Raw genomic sequence first — 13,917 nt, forward strand, 5'->3', positions numbered from 1 at the left:
ATTTAATTAAGTCTGTATCATGTATAAAACTGCATTTACAAGTCAAGTTATAGCTAGTTGTTCTTATTGAAATGTAGCTCTCGTATACCCTGTGAAAACACAGTGACACACAACTAGCTATAAAAAATGAAATATTCCAACATATCCAATATATCTGTGAATAAATGAGATGTGCAGAAGTAAAAGGGGAAAAAACAACTTAGAGTTGTCGAAAGAATTACATGAGAATAATAGAAGGGTGGTTTTTTTCCATTTTATTGATTATTCCCAGAACTTTAAGTTTCACAGTTAGATTGACAACTGAGTTATTTGCCCATCCCTAGTGACTGACAATAGATAATGGAAAGGCTTTTACCATGATATAACAGCACAGAATAATTTCTAATTTACTACTGTAGTTCTCATCAAAAGTACCTCAGCAAAAACACTAGATTTATCACTTCAATTACTGGAATTTCACATTTAGTTTAAAGAGACATGTTTCTATAATGTGACAGGCTTTACACATTCTGAACTTATTCAGACATTTCGGCTATCAGAATAATCAGGCACAGATATAAATGAAAGCAATTGTTTTAGTTTTATAACTTTCAGTTCTTTCTGCTTGGCAGTGAATGAAACAGAGCCTAAACTCAGGGTCTTTGCCAAATGAGGCATATTTTCAGACCAATTTTTTCTTTCTTTTTAGATATCATGTTCCCAATATTTTATATGAGAACTAATAATATACCATTGAATCAATGATTACAAATCATCATGCATTCTCAGCTTCATTTGTCCAGAAGTTGTGGCTGATATCCAAAACATTTAAATAATCAAATCTGATCAATTAGCAGTAGTGTTTATAGAGGACAAGAGCAGCCTGCGACAAAATGTTGCCATATGGAGCATTCATATTCACAGTTCAGCCCAGCCAGCCATGCCCTGTTCCAGCATGCTGCATTCCACCCTCAAAGCAGCCAGTGTTCCTGGCCACTGAGCATGCTCAGTCCTTATCTTGTTGTTGGGGACAAAGAATCACTTACGATTTTTTCCACCTAAATATGTTTTGTACTTATCTTGGAGTTCCCCTGAGCCTCATTATAACTCCGTCTTCTGTGCTGATGGTGCCATTTTGGCTACATGTGGATCCACTCTTGGAAAATGAGTTCACTATGAGTAGATTGTATTATCTTACTGAGGGCTGGTAACATCTGAACTTGGAGCTAAAACCTCTTAACCCGGAGAGCCGATGTGTCACTTCGGTGCTTTGCTTCTGGTTAAAATGCAACTGTTTATCTCATTACTGTGTCCTTTGACCACCCAAGCCTCATCGACTTCCACTCGTTTTCCATCTCATTGCATTTTCAACAGAAATCCCTTGCCAATATTTTTGTTCTTCTCTATGCCTTGTTCCATTTTCCCTGTTTGCCTTCTGTATATTTTCTTTCATCCTTGCTTGTGCATCACCTTTGCATCCTTCCCTCTCTTCAAGGGCAAGGAAAACGAATTATCTCTTTCTGTACTCAAGATAGTCCCCACTGTGAGGTAGGCTACACTTCAGTGATAGTGATCTGATCTGAAGGCAATGTTAGCATAGTGCCAACAAATCTAGGTTCCTCCAACTTTTAGCCCTAAACCTTTGTATCATCTAAACAGTTAGAACTGTGGCATTACAGTGGTACCTCAGGTTAAGTACTTACCGTATTTTTCACCCTATAGGACGCACTTTTTCCCCTCCAAAAATGAAGGGGAAATGTGTGTGTGTCCTATGGGGCGAATGCAGGCTTTCGCTGAAGCCTGGAGAGCGAGAGGCGTCGGTGCGCACCGACACCTCTCGCTCTCCAGGCTCCAGGAAGCTATCCGCAAGCCTTGCGTGCCCGGGGGAACTCCCCCCCCCCGGGCGCGCAAGGATTGCGGGCGGCAGCCTGCAGTGCGGAGCAAGGGGCGCCCTTTGGAGGACGTCCCGTGCTTCACGCAGGTGTCCACAAGCCTTGAAGCAGAGCGCCCCGCGTGCCGGACAGACGTCCGCAGCGTGGGGAGCCCTGCAGGAGTTCCCCGCAGGGCTCCCCACGCTGCGGATAGCAGCCTGCCGCCCGGCGGGTGGGGCGCCCTGAAGCAGAGCGCCCCGCACGCCGGACAGACATCGGCCAGCCCCACAAGCTCGGGGGACAGCGGGGAGGCGCAGCGCTGCCATCCCACTGTTCCCCGACCTGGTTTTTTTGGGGGGAAATTTCCTTTATTCCCCCCCCCAAAAAAGTAGGTGCGTCCTATGGGACGGAGCGTCCTATGGGACGAAAAATACGGTAATTCATTCCGGAGGTCCGTTCTTAACCTGAAACTGTTCTTAACCTGAAGCACTATTTCTGGGTTAGCAGAGTCTGTAACCTGAAGCGTATGTAACCTGAAGCGTATGTAACCTGAAGCGTATGTAACCCGAGGTAGCACTGTATTATGAGTCAGATCCAAGTGCAAAGATTGAATAAGATTTTTCTTGGCTCATCATCCAATGTATGTGAGGTGTAGGATTGTGCTTTGATTGAAGCCCAGGTGTAAATATCTCAACAATAGCATCTGCTTTTTTAATTAGGCAAACTGGTTGGCCAGAGGTAAATAAGCAGTTTTCTTATTGAAGGTCTATGAAGTCAGTTAACATAGGGTTGCACGATCCCTGTCTCAGATCACAGAATCACAGAACTGGAAGGGACCCTGAGGATTGTCTAGTCCAGCTCCCTGCAATCTACCTTTATAGCTTGTGTCCTGTTACTCCAGTCTAGATTGATGTTAATCCTCAGAATGTCCCAGTTATGACTACTCTTTTTCTGTATTTTATTTTTAGCATTCAGATTATTTTCTAATTCTGATAGTTATTTTCCAAAAGCAGACAAATCCATGTGACTTTGTTTTGCACCTCTTTCTTCTCCCTGCCCCCAGGTGGCAGAGATACATACAATCTGAAGCTTGGGAACAAACTTGGAAGTATCACAACATTGTTTGGGTAGGCAGGCTACATTAAGACACTGTGAAATATGTTATGCCTGGCTATTGGCAACATAGGTAAATTATCTGCACCTTTGTTTCCTTTTGCTTTATACATTGGTGTTTTTAAAACCATTTTACATGTCAGTTCTTTTTGTGCAGTTTTGTCAGGCTACCATAATATGACTCTGAGATTCTTAGAAACTTTAATATTTCCTTAGTACTCACCAGTGGCAAGTCCAGCCCCTTTTTTTAGTTAACCAACAATAGTGAAAAAACTTTAGATTGGGGAATCTTATGTGCCAGGGGAAGTCCACATGGAATGATGACTGCTTGTTGAGAAGGGGTGAGAAACTGGGGCAGAGAGGAGGAATGGAGTAAAGTATCTTGGAAGATGGTATCACTTGAAGCTTGAACAGGAGTATTTCACTGGGTATTCTATATCTGCAGTGTATTTTTCAAGCCATAACTTATGTTTATTAAGACTAAAAATACATTTTACTTAATTTTCTGTGAACAGCATTCCAAAACATTGACTGTAGTGGGCCTTATTGTAAGAAGGTTTAAAACAACAACCACCACCACCACCACCACCACCACATGAGAGGGTCTGGAGCCTGTGTACAGGATGAGGGCTCTAAAATATGACCTTAAGTCTTAGTAGGCCAGGTGTTGGGAATCTTTGACCCTCCAAAAGTTGATGAACTGCAACTTTCCAGCAAGCATGGAAATCATCATTCCCAGCAAGCATAGTCAATGGCCAGGGAGGATGGGAATCATAGAATTGTAGAGTTGGACGGGACCCTGAGAATCACCCTAGGAGTTGTAGTTCAGCAACATCTGCCTCACCCAAGGTTCCCCATGCCTACTGGGGGCTTATAATGCAAACCTAATCACCTACTCAGAAGGAAATCCTATTGAATGCAGCAATGCTTACTTCCAGATAAGTGGGTTTTAGGGTTGTGGCTTTAACCCATTAGAGCATGGGTAACTCTGCAATATATGCAGAGGCTTTACCAGGTCAAAGTGTTGACACTAGACAAGTTTATGGTTGAGTAGAAAGAAGTTAGTTCCATGCTAGTAATCCAAGCAAAATGGGTGAAGTTTGGTATTGAAGGTGGCATGACTTAGAAGAAGGGTGAGAGTAAGCAGAACCAGAGGGCAAGAGTGGGTGAAGATTGGGATAAAAGATTGGGTTGTTTTTTGTCACAGGAATATAAGGTTATGTCATAGGAGCTGTGATAGATGGTGACTGTCCAGCAAAACATAGGGGAAACAAGGGTAATTCAAGGGCTAATGAGGCACCTTGACTTGAAGAGGCACAGGGATCAGGACAAGATAAAGAGTTTGTTACGGAGTAAAGCTCCCAGAAAGACCCTGGGAGATGAGACTGTGAAGCCGAAGATCCTGACAACTCTGCAGCCATTAGCTTCGTTTAATAGCTGTTGCTATGGAAATTTGGAATTTTTATTATCATAGATAAAATAAATCAAAATTAAAAGTTTGGGATAAGGAAGCATGCTTTGAAGGCACACTTTCAAACAGTTGCGTCTGACAGACATGCGCTGCAGCAGGTGTTAGGAAATCATGGGATAAAACTGACTGAAGTATTTTGAGAAAACTGTGATAATGTCAATGGCAAAATTTATTTTACCAAGTGCAGATGTAAGACATCAAGTTCTCAGACTGATGGCAGAATTAACAAAAAAAACACCATCTGCTTCAATAATTATCTGGAAATACTCATATTCTTGGATTTGTTTTAATACCACTTAGTTTCCAGCTTTATTTTATCTGTGTTTGTACACCAACTAGACTAGATTTTGCAAAATGAAGACTCATTCCATCTGATCATTTAAAAATGTGTTTTTGCATGAATAATGAATCTTTGAATTGTTACTAAACAAGCAAATTATTTGCGTATGTGTCACATCGGTTATCAAGTTTGCACATGTGACAGCTTCAACAGCCGTCATGTAAAATGCATAGAGCTTGTAACCATATGTTTTTGCTTGACAAAAAGCTGAAACTCAAGATCAATTTTCAATATGGAATGCACAAATTAACACTTTAAAATGTACCACAATATGTACAGCTTGGCAAAATCTGCAGAAATAGCACGTTTCTAGATATTAACTGATATCTTTGGATTCGACCTTAAGGTATTCAATCATTTTGATTAAAAGACTGATTTCTCATAAAACCACAGTCTGTTGGAGGCGCAAAACCAATGACATTTGAGCATTCATATATTTTCATAAACTTTGAACAATGTCAGTGAGACACCTCTTCAATCTTGGCCACACAACAGCAGGGTATTCAATCTTTCTTTAGCTTAAGACAGAAAATTTGAATATCAGCATAGGGTTATTAATGTGACAGTTCACATAGTGTGAACCATGTTGATTCTTAGGAAGCAGATCTGTCGAATATATAGTGTGTGTGCTTTGCTCTTATTCTTTAAGGAGGGAAAAATCAACCAGAGATCCTAGACTCCCTTTCAAAATGAAATTGATGCCCCATAATTCTTTGTGTAAAACATAAAAAGAGCTGGCATCAGGTTGCCAATGACACAAGTATTGTTTTCATACTATTTTTATTGCTTGTTCATACTCTTTATACTGACTATTAAAAGTCATAAAATATGCGTTGCAAATTTCATTGTGCATTATTAGCCTTTTTTTCTTGTATGATTTCCTTAATAAACAGCCTCATTAAAAATGACTGAGCTGTAAAAACTAACTACTTGACTGTGTGTGTGTGTGTGTGTGTGTGTGTGTGTGTGTGTTTTGCTGGTGCTGTTTCTGCTTGAATTTAAAGGTGCAGATTAGTAAAAAGACAACTTTTCCCATGGATTTTCCTTCACATTAGTTCTGGGCTAGTATAATCAATTTTGTATATATTACATCATGTTGCAAGTGATATGCAATGTAGGTTGGAGGGGTGTTTAAAAAAAATACCCTATTGCTCTGAATGAGAATCTTTCTCTCTCTCTCTCTCTCTCTCTCTCTCTCTCTCTCTCTCACACACACACACACACACACACACACACACCTGATAACATTCATTAGGATTTTTCTTTTTCTGTTGTTCCCTGAGCAGCTTGGGAGAAACCAGATGGGCTGTAAGGGGAAGATGAGCAATTCTGTCCTGCCCAAACAGCAAATGTGACAACACATTGTTTAGTAAGACGACAGTGAGGTGCATGTGTTAATATGTTATAAAGCACCCACAGATGTCTCTAAAATTTTCACAAATGTAACCCTGCCAAGTTAAGAAACAACACAATAACTATCACTGTGATAGTAGGAAGCTTCATTGTTGTCATTTTGTAAGGGTGAGCTACCAGCAGCTACAGCTGTTGAAAACAATATGATTTGCTTAACTCTTTGTCTGTCCTATAAACTCAGTTAAATTAACTTTGTAACTAAGCCAGAGGATTTATTTTTTGTAACACTTAATATATTTTACATTGCCTCTTATTTTGGTAAGGATTCACTTTTAAAACAGCTGATTTGAACATTGTACCCATAGATGATAAACTTTCCAAAACAAAACATCATTAATGGTTTAACAGCAAACTGTAATACTATGCGATAGCTACTTTATCAACAAATGAAACTCTTACGAACAAAAAACAAATCCAGAAATTAGCGTTCGATTAAGGGATTTTGTTCCAAATGTGTCATTAGGATCTTTTGCAAAATAATAATATCTGAACATTGTACTGTGGCTGGCATTCCAAAACTGCATGACCAGTTCCCTGGACCCAAGGGTCTGGTCATTTATTTCTCAAAATGCAGGCCCTTATGCCATGTAGCAAATAATTTTTAAAATGGAGGATACTTTAAAAAACAGATTGTGATATATAGCATGGACTGTCTGCTGTTAAAGAAAAAAGTACAGTCATACCTCGGGTTGAAGTTGCTTCAGGTTGAGCATTTTCGGGTTGCACTCCGTGGCAACCTGGAAGTAACGGGACGCGTTACTTTTGGGTTTCACCGCTTGTGCATGTGCAGACGCTCAAAATGACGTCACGTGCATGTGTAGAAGCGGCGAATCACAACCCGCGCACGTGCAGACATGGGTTGCGTTCTGCTCTGGATGTGAACGGGGCTCCGGAACGGATCCCGTTCACATCCAGAGGTACCACTGTAGTGACAACTCCCATTGCCCAGTTACAAGCCCTTGGGCACACCTAAGGTAGCGTTCTGGATCCTAGCTTGGTTATGGTCATACCAGAATAAGGGCATGATGCCACCAAGTTGCTCACACTAAGCAAGTCTGGGTCTGGTCAGTGCCTGGCTGGCTGGTTAGCTAGAATTTCATATATGCTGTCCAGGTTTCCATGTTGGAAGGAAGGTGGGCTAATTTCCAGAGGGGTAGATATATTGGAGCAAATGCAACAGAAAAAGTCATAAAAGACTAACAAATTTATTGTGGCACAAGCTTGCATGGACTGTATTTTACTTTGTTAGGTGCATTGCATTTTATCCTCTGTTGCAGATACATGTATACCCATATGTGTAAGTATATATTCTGCTGCACACCTCCATATTAGAACACTGGCTCCCTAGCACAAAGGTCACCAACCATTTTGGACTAGTGGGCACAGTTTGAATGTTGAGAGGGTGCTGGGGGCACCAGTCACAAAATGACTGCCATGAAGCAGGTGTGGTGTAACATAAATTGGCTGCCACAGGGAGCATGGCATAACACAGAGTTAGAGAGACAACCACCCCCAGCAACCTTGCACTTGCCATGGGAAGTCAACTATGTCCTGCTGCTCCTGTTTATGGAGATCAAACACACACACTGTTGCTGTCTAATAACAACCTTCATGGGTGCCATAACCCTAGTGGGTGCCGGGTTGTTAACCATTGTCCTAGTGCCTTGAAATTGTTGAAGACTGTCATTCAGTATTCTTTCATGTCCAAAGGAGTGTGGGCTTAGGTCTTCTACTGTGCTGATCTGGAAAAGAAAACCCTTGCTTCTCATTATACGGCATATGTATGTACCTATAAATGTATTGTTATTAAACATGTTGCATGCATATGGAGTTGTAAATACTTGGGACAGTTTCCCCAGAAACAAGCAATGAGAAAAGCTGCGTGTTAGGGGATAATATGACAAAATTATAAGCATTCTAAAACAGAACATACTGTTTGCTAATGGCATAGATCTGCTTTATTTATTTTGTTCAGTTCTTATCTAATCATTCTCTGTCCTTTTCTGCAAAATGCATTAGTGACTATAGACCTGATTTATTCAGGAAAAATTCTCAGTGTTTGGATAAGCAGTGAAAGATAGGTTCCAGTGGAAGTCATGCTATCACTGATCTGTGGGAGGATAGTGATAGGAACAATAGCAGCATAAATTCAGAATGTGAAGGGTTCTTCTGACTAGTGAACAAAAGCTTTCTTGACTGGTCGTTATGGGTTCATGTAGAAAGTTCATTGGAATCTGCGGTGAAATATTTACTTAGAAATAATTTTAAGCTGACTGATAGGAAAGCATTCCACTTGATGCAGTTCCATATCCATTTCTATCCCAGAACAATGACAAGGCTTTTCTCCAACCTTTGCATTTTGCAGTCACAACTCTGTGGGTGAGAAGCCTTGCAAAAGCTTTATTTTATTTCCAGCAGTGAACTCTTTATAATAAGAATGGGGAGCAGCAATTTATCCCAACTCTTCTTCCTCATCACTGCATAATAGGAATGGGAAGGAGGTACACATGTTACTACCAAAAAGCAATAGGATTGAAATACCTGATTTAGGCAGGGAGTTTATGCATTCCAATTGAATGTAGCTTGCTTTCAAATAGAACTTCATTATTGGCAGAGCGAAGCATTAATGAACTAATTAATTAAAAATATTTCTAAATCTCTTAAGATTTTAAAAATTTCTAAGCAATGTAAAACAGTAGAAATTATGCACTAAAAGAATAAAAAGCAGAGCTAAAAGCACAGTGGTATGGAGTGCAACCTTATGGATCTGGAGAAGACTGGACAAATAATCTGGGGTCACATATGTGATATGGGTATCTGGTGCTGCGAATACATCTATTCTAGTTCTAACTGTAAAGGAAGCACATGTTCAGATTCAGTACTAAATAGTAAGCACACATATACAATACATATAAATTTCTTTTCTTCCTTTTTTTAAATGAATGCTTAGAAGGCATAGATATATTATTTATTGGCTTTTTGCTAATAAAATTACTGAGAATTGTGGTGTAATGCTTGAAAGCTACAGCTGTGTTTGTTGCCCATTATTATACAATGAAGGCATTCTTTTTATAACTCTAGGCCAATAATGAGCACTAATTTAGCTACCCTAAGTTGTCAATACATGTTTTATTATACCTGTGGATCTGTTTTCCAGTTTCCCAAGGTAATCCCCCAGTGGAAGTACTATTAGGCATCAGCCATTTGTCAGGAAGCAGTTTGTTTTCTGTTTCATTGCAGAAACTCACATACAGCTTTGTGGCTATCAATTAGAATTTTTAAAACAGTGAATGCTCACCATTGTGAACCGCAGCAGCTTTTCTTTCCACTACAGTAAGAAGCTGCTCTATTTCCAGTGATGACAACAACAACAACAACAACAAAGGCCAGTGACTATTTTTGCGACTTGCAGCACATGGTTTATTGGTTTTTACCTGTTGTTTGTTGGGGACTGTTGTGAGAATTGTTTAAAGATGCCATGTAAAATATTTGTGCCTCAAAATTCAGATGATAATAATATTTTATTGTTTATGTTTCAGTCTTCTACTAAATATATGTTGTTATGTACATCATAACAATAAATCCATACAATATAATAAAAACTAAACTAAAACCAACAAAAAGAATATAATGCAATCTGTACTTTACAAAAAGGAACAACAGTGACAATGAAAAATGATTAAACCTGGTAACAATAAAACTGGGTGCAACTGGTCAGTGTGTCTGGCTGTTAACCTGAAGGTTGGTAGTTCGAGCCCAGGGACGGCTGTGGTCGGGATTCCTCCATTACAAGGTGTTGGACTAAATGTCCCTTGGCGTCCCTTCCAACTCTACAATTCTGTGATTCTGTGCCAGCCTATTGAAACAAGGTCTCCACATCCTGCCAGAAGACACACAGAGACATGGTTCACACATCACATTAAGCCAAACTTTAGCTTAGTGGAACTAGACCAATGTGTGGGTTGCTGGAGGTTTTGGCTTACTGCGCTGTCCAAGCCTGGGTTTGTGCTTAAGTTCTTTCCACAACAGCCACAAGTTGTAGCCACTGCATTTTGTACCAGTGGGGCTTCAAAGACAACCCCATGCCGAGTTTATTTCAATTAATTCAGTCTTCTGGTAACTGAAGCCAAGGCTGTCTTCTCTAAGAAAGGTTGCAAATGGCATGCACACACATACATGTCCACAAAATTAACACTTCAGTTGTGGTTTGGTTCCTCTGTGTATTTCTTTTGTTTGTTTCAGTTTCATAGCTTGCCACATTTGGGATATGTAACAAAAGCAGAAAATCCCTGGTGGTCTGTCACATTAAAGTGGCATTAAATTTTCTCCACTTGGGCTGCTGCAAGAAACTCATAAGTCCTGAAAACCAGCATAGGCAACACTTTGGGAGGTCTTCCTGTTTGGATTTTGATGAGTTAACTGGGAGGGAGCCATGATGAACATTCTTGCTATCCAAATCCAGTAGCAAAATCGGGTTATAAGAAAGTGGCTACCAATAGTTAGCTAAGGATAAATCAAGCTGTGAAAGTGAATGCTTTCTATTACCATATGGTTTAAACCAGGAACAACTGGTGCAGGGCAACTGCTGCCACAAAATTTATAGCAAATGCAGTATGAAACTGTTTCAGAGAATTCATAGGGCTTTAGTGCAAGTAATCATGATTAGTGTACAAACAAGCCCTGGAATTGGAAGGCATTTGCTTCCCACAGTGCATTTTAATATGGCTCATGTTTCCTTGTTCATAAATGTACTTTCTGGAGAAAGGGAAGGGTGATAAATTAGAAGTATTTGGACCTTTGAAGCCAGTGGTGTAGTGAATAGACATTTGTTCTACCTGCATTCATGGATAGCAAATAACCTGCTCAGGATAGCAAATAACCTCCTGTCCCCTTGCTTGCACTCCAGGAGCAAGAGATTTTCTCATCTCTGGCAAGCTCCTTCCCTGACCCAATTTCTTCAAAAATTCCAAAGAATTCTGGGACTGGAGTATCTGTCCCCATTCACAAGATGCACTTGCTCTGAAGCACACTCTGAGCATTGTAGATGAATAAGCAGGAACAGCAAGGTCTAAGCAGAGGAGTGGAGAGCAGGCACATTTGCATAGCAATTCAGTCCTCCCCTGAGGGCTCTTTTGAGGCTTGCCTGATAAGAGGAGCACAACAAGAGGATTCCTTTCTGGCATGTTTAACTGTTAGCTATCTGTAATTGTTTGTGTGGAGGATTAACTCAGGAGGCGGAGGGAAGTGTCCAGTCCAATTTTTTTCTTTTCCCCTTCTTTCAATTTGGCACTAAAGCAGAAGGAAGAAGCAACCTTTACAGAAGTCCTGACAGCATCTGTGTCACATACGTGTATGCGCGCACATGCATGCACATACATACAGGGCTTTTAAATGTTTTCTTTTAAAGCTGCTCAGAGCAGCAAAGGTGGGAAGAGGTGCAGAAATTCATACTGAAAGTAAGCATATAGAATTGCACTGTGTCAGTCTTTTAAATCTGTAGTATTCTTATTTATTAAATGCCTGCATACAGTTAGTAATCCATATATCCATTCCTAGTACAGGGGTACCTCGGGTTACATACGCTTCAGGTTACAGACTCCCCTAACCCAGAAATAGTACCTCGGGTTAAGAACTTTGCTTCAGGATGAGAAGAGAAATCATGCGGCGCCGGCGCCATTAGCTAATTAGAACGAATTAAGTACGTAACCAGAGGCACCACTGTAATGCTAAGAAGTAAGGCCTAATGAAATTGTAATAGGGTTGGACTTCGCAGCTGGTAGGTAGACAATAAAGTCTGGCTAGTAAGTCCCGCCACAGTTTGTAGATCCCTACAAATCACTATTTCTGACGGTAACCCCATGGGAGTGGGAGGCATGATATATTCTATGTTTATATCCTTGGAGGAAGAGCAGGATACAAATGCATTGGATGGTGATTTTCTTTTTATACAACAACAATCAAAATATAACTCCATGGTTGTTGTTTTTGCAAGCTATTCGAATTACTATCAATATGATACTAGGCCAATGAACTGAAGTCATTTCAAGCACTGAGGGTATGTGAATGTGGTTGGTGCTGGACTACAAATTATCGGCACCTTTTATGAATTGTCTGAATGCTTTCATCTGCTTTCAAAAGCATGTCATCAGGCGGGTAATCTATTAATTGAAACTTAAAGCTCATCAGTGGCATTCTTTACCTTGCAAATGTTTTGTTCAGCCAGATAATTCTTTTAGTTGAAGTGCACGTTTTCCCCAAACTAACATGTTTCATTTTGCTAGAAGTTGGCATGGATCCCATTGGTAGAAGAAATTATGTTTGCGCTTCAGCATTTGTTAGCCATGCAGGCCAATGGGTTTTACCCAAGAAAAAGGAGGAGGAGTGAGGCACAGTGTGGTGCTAGAATCTCATATAAATTATAATTTGTGAAAAATGAACCATGTAGCGGGACTTTGTGCTTAGTGTTCTCTTAGTAAAAGTAAAAGATCCTCCAGCAGAATCTTTGAAGCAGCTGGTCAGATATTGCTAATCTCAAGTTTCCAGAACTTGCATTCAGAATTGTTAAATGGGTCTTGAAATCAAATTATGGTTTAGAGAGCACAATGGACTTGAAGGCATGTGATTTGTCTTTTGGTTATGAACATTTTCCAGATATTCATGTGCAGCTATAGTCATAAGGTATATTAACTATTTGCCCCTTCCCATAATAGAAGTATTTGCAAACCATAGAGTTAAGCAACTTGCAACCTTCTTTAAAAGATCACTTTTATTAATTAGTACCACTAATACAAACCAGAGACACATTAACCTTTCTGCTAGTGTAACCATTCAGGAAGAGAGTAATAATATCTATACATATGAAGACTACATCTGAAAAAGGAACAGTAATTTTACTATATGTTGTTTGTTTGCTTCCTCTTTCCCTGTAATGTTTTCAGTTATATTTACTAAGGCAGCCAAGCTATGACAGATGAACCACATGATAACATTAGTAGAAGATCCAAATCATCATTTCAGTTGTAGCTCTTACACAGTGAAATAAATTGAATGTAAACTAGTTATCACTGGCCAGCAAATACACAGAGGTGCAAAAAATACTTGATTATTTTCTTTCCACTCCATCAAGCCACATACTGGCACCTAAAGAACCTTAGGTTGGAGGTAACAGTAATGGAGTCCTTATGGTTTGCAGGATCTGAAGAAGTAGGCAAAATGTCAGGGAAAACCCAGATGTATGGCAACGCAATGGAAAAAGCAGCGCAAACAGCTCAAAAAGCTTAAAATCTCTATTTTTGGGTTAGGTGTCCGTAAACAATTTGGATTTGTTTTTTTTTTTAAAGGCTTAAGAATTTTGCGGTTATCCTAAAGAAAAAAGCTCAATAACTTCGTGGGTGTCAGAAATTTTACTTTTTGAAATATGGCAACCCTAGAAGTAGTAGTAAATCAACACGTAGTGGAAGTTTGTTAATCTGATTTGTGAGTGCTAATCAACCTGAATGGATTTGCAGTTTTCCTGAAGAGTCAGGTTGTAAAATGGGAGTGCTGCTGGTTTGCTTTTATCTTTGGAGTGACATCTAACATACAAAGCCACAAGCTGCAGCTATCTTGAACAGAGATAGCCTAGCCACAGTTTTCTGTGCTCTACTAACATTCTGTTTGCTAACTACTAGAATGTGTTATACATCATGCTGCCTTTGAAGACTGTAAGTAGTACAAAATCCTACCTGGGA

The 13,917-nt window shown here is 39.9% G+C and overlaps 1 protein-coding gene and 1 long non-coding RNA gene across 2 annotated transcripts in view; one reads left to right on the forward strand and one right to left on the reverse strand.

Moving 5' to 3' along the window:
• ZNF407 (zinc finger protein 407) overlaps positions 1–13,917 on the forward strand; it is a 334,428-nt gene that overhangs the window by 287,831 nt on the left and 32,680 nt on the right. The gene's annotated exons all lie outside the window — the stretch shown is intronic.
• Positions 1–13,917, reverse strand: part of LOC309349312 — a 152,261-nt gene that overhangs the window by 19,025 nt on the left and 119,319 nt on the right. The window contains exons 6-7 of the long non-coding RNA XR_014159836.1: positions 7,795–7,929; positions 6,871–6,924 (exon numbers count right to left, since the gene is read on the reverse strand). This is a non-coding gene — a long non-coding RNA (uncharacterized lncRNA). The remainder of the gene's footprint in view (positions 1–6,870; positions 6,925–7,794; positions 7,930–13,917) is intronic.

This window comes from Podarcis erhardii (assembly GCF_964252035.2).
Source record: "Podarcis erhardii genome assembly, chromosome: 8".
NCBI lineage: Eukaryota > Metazoa > Chordata > Lepidosauria > Squamata > Lacertidae > Podarcis > Podarcis erhardii.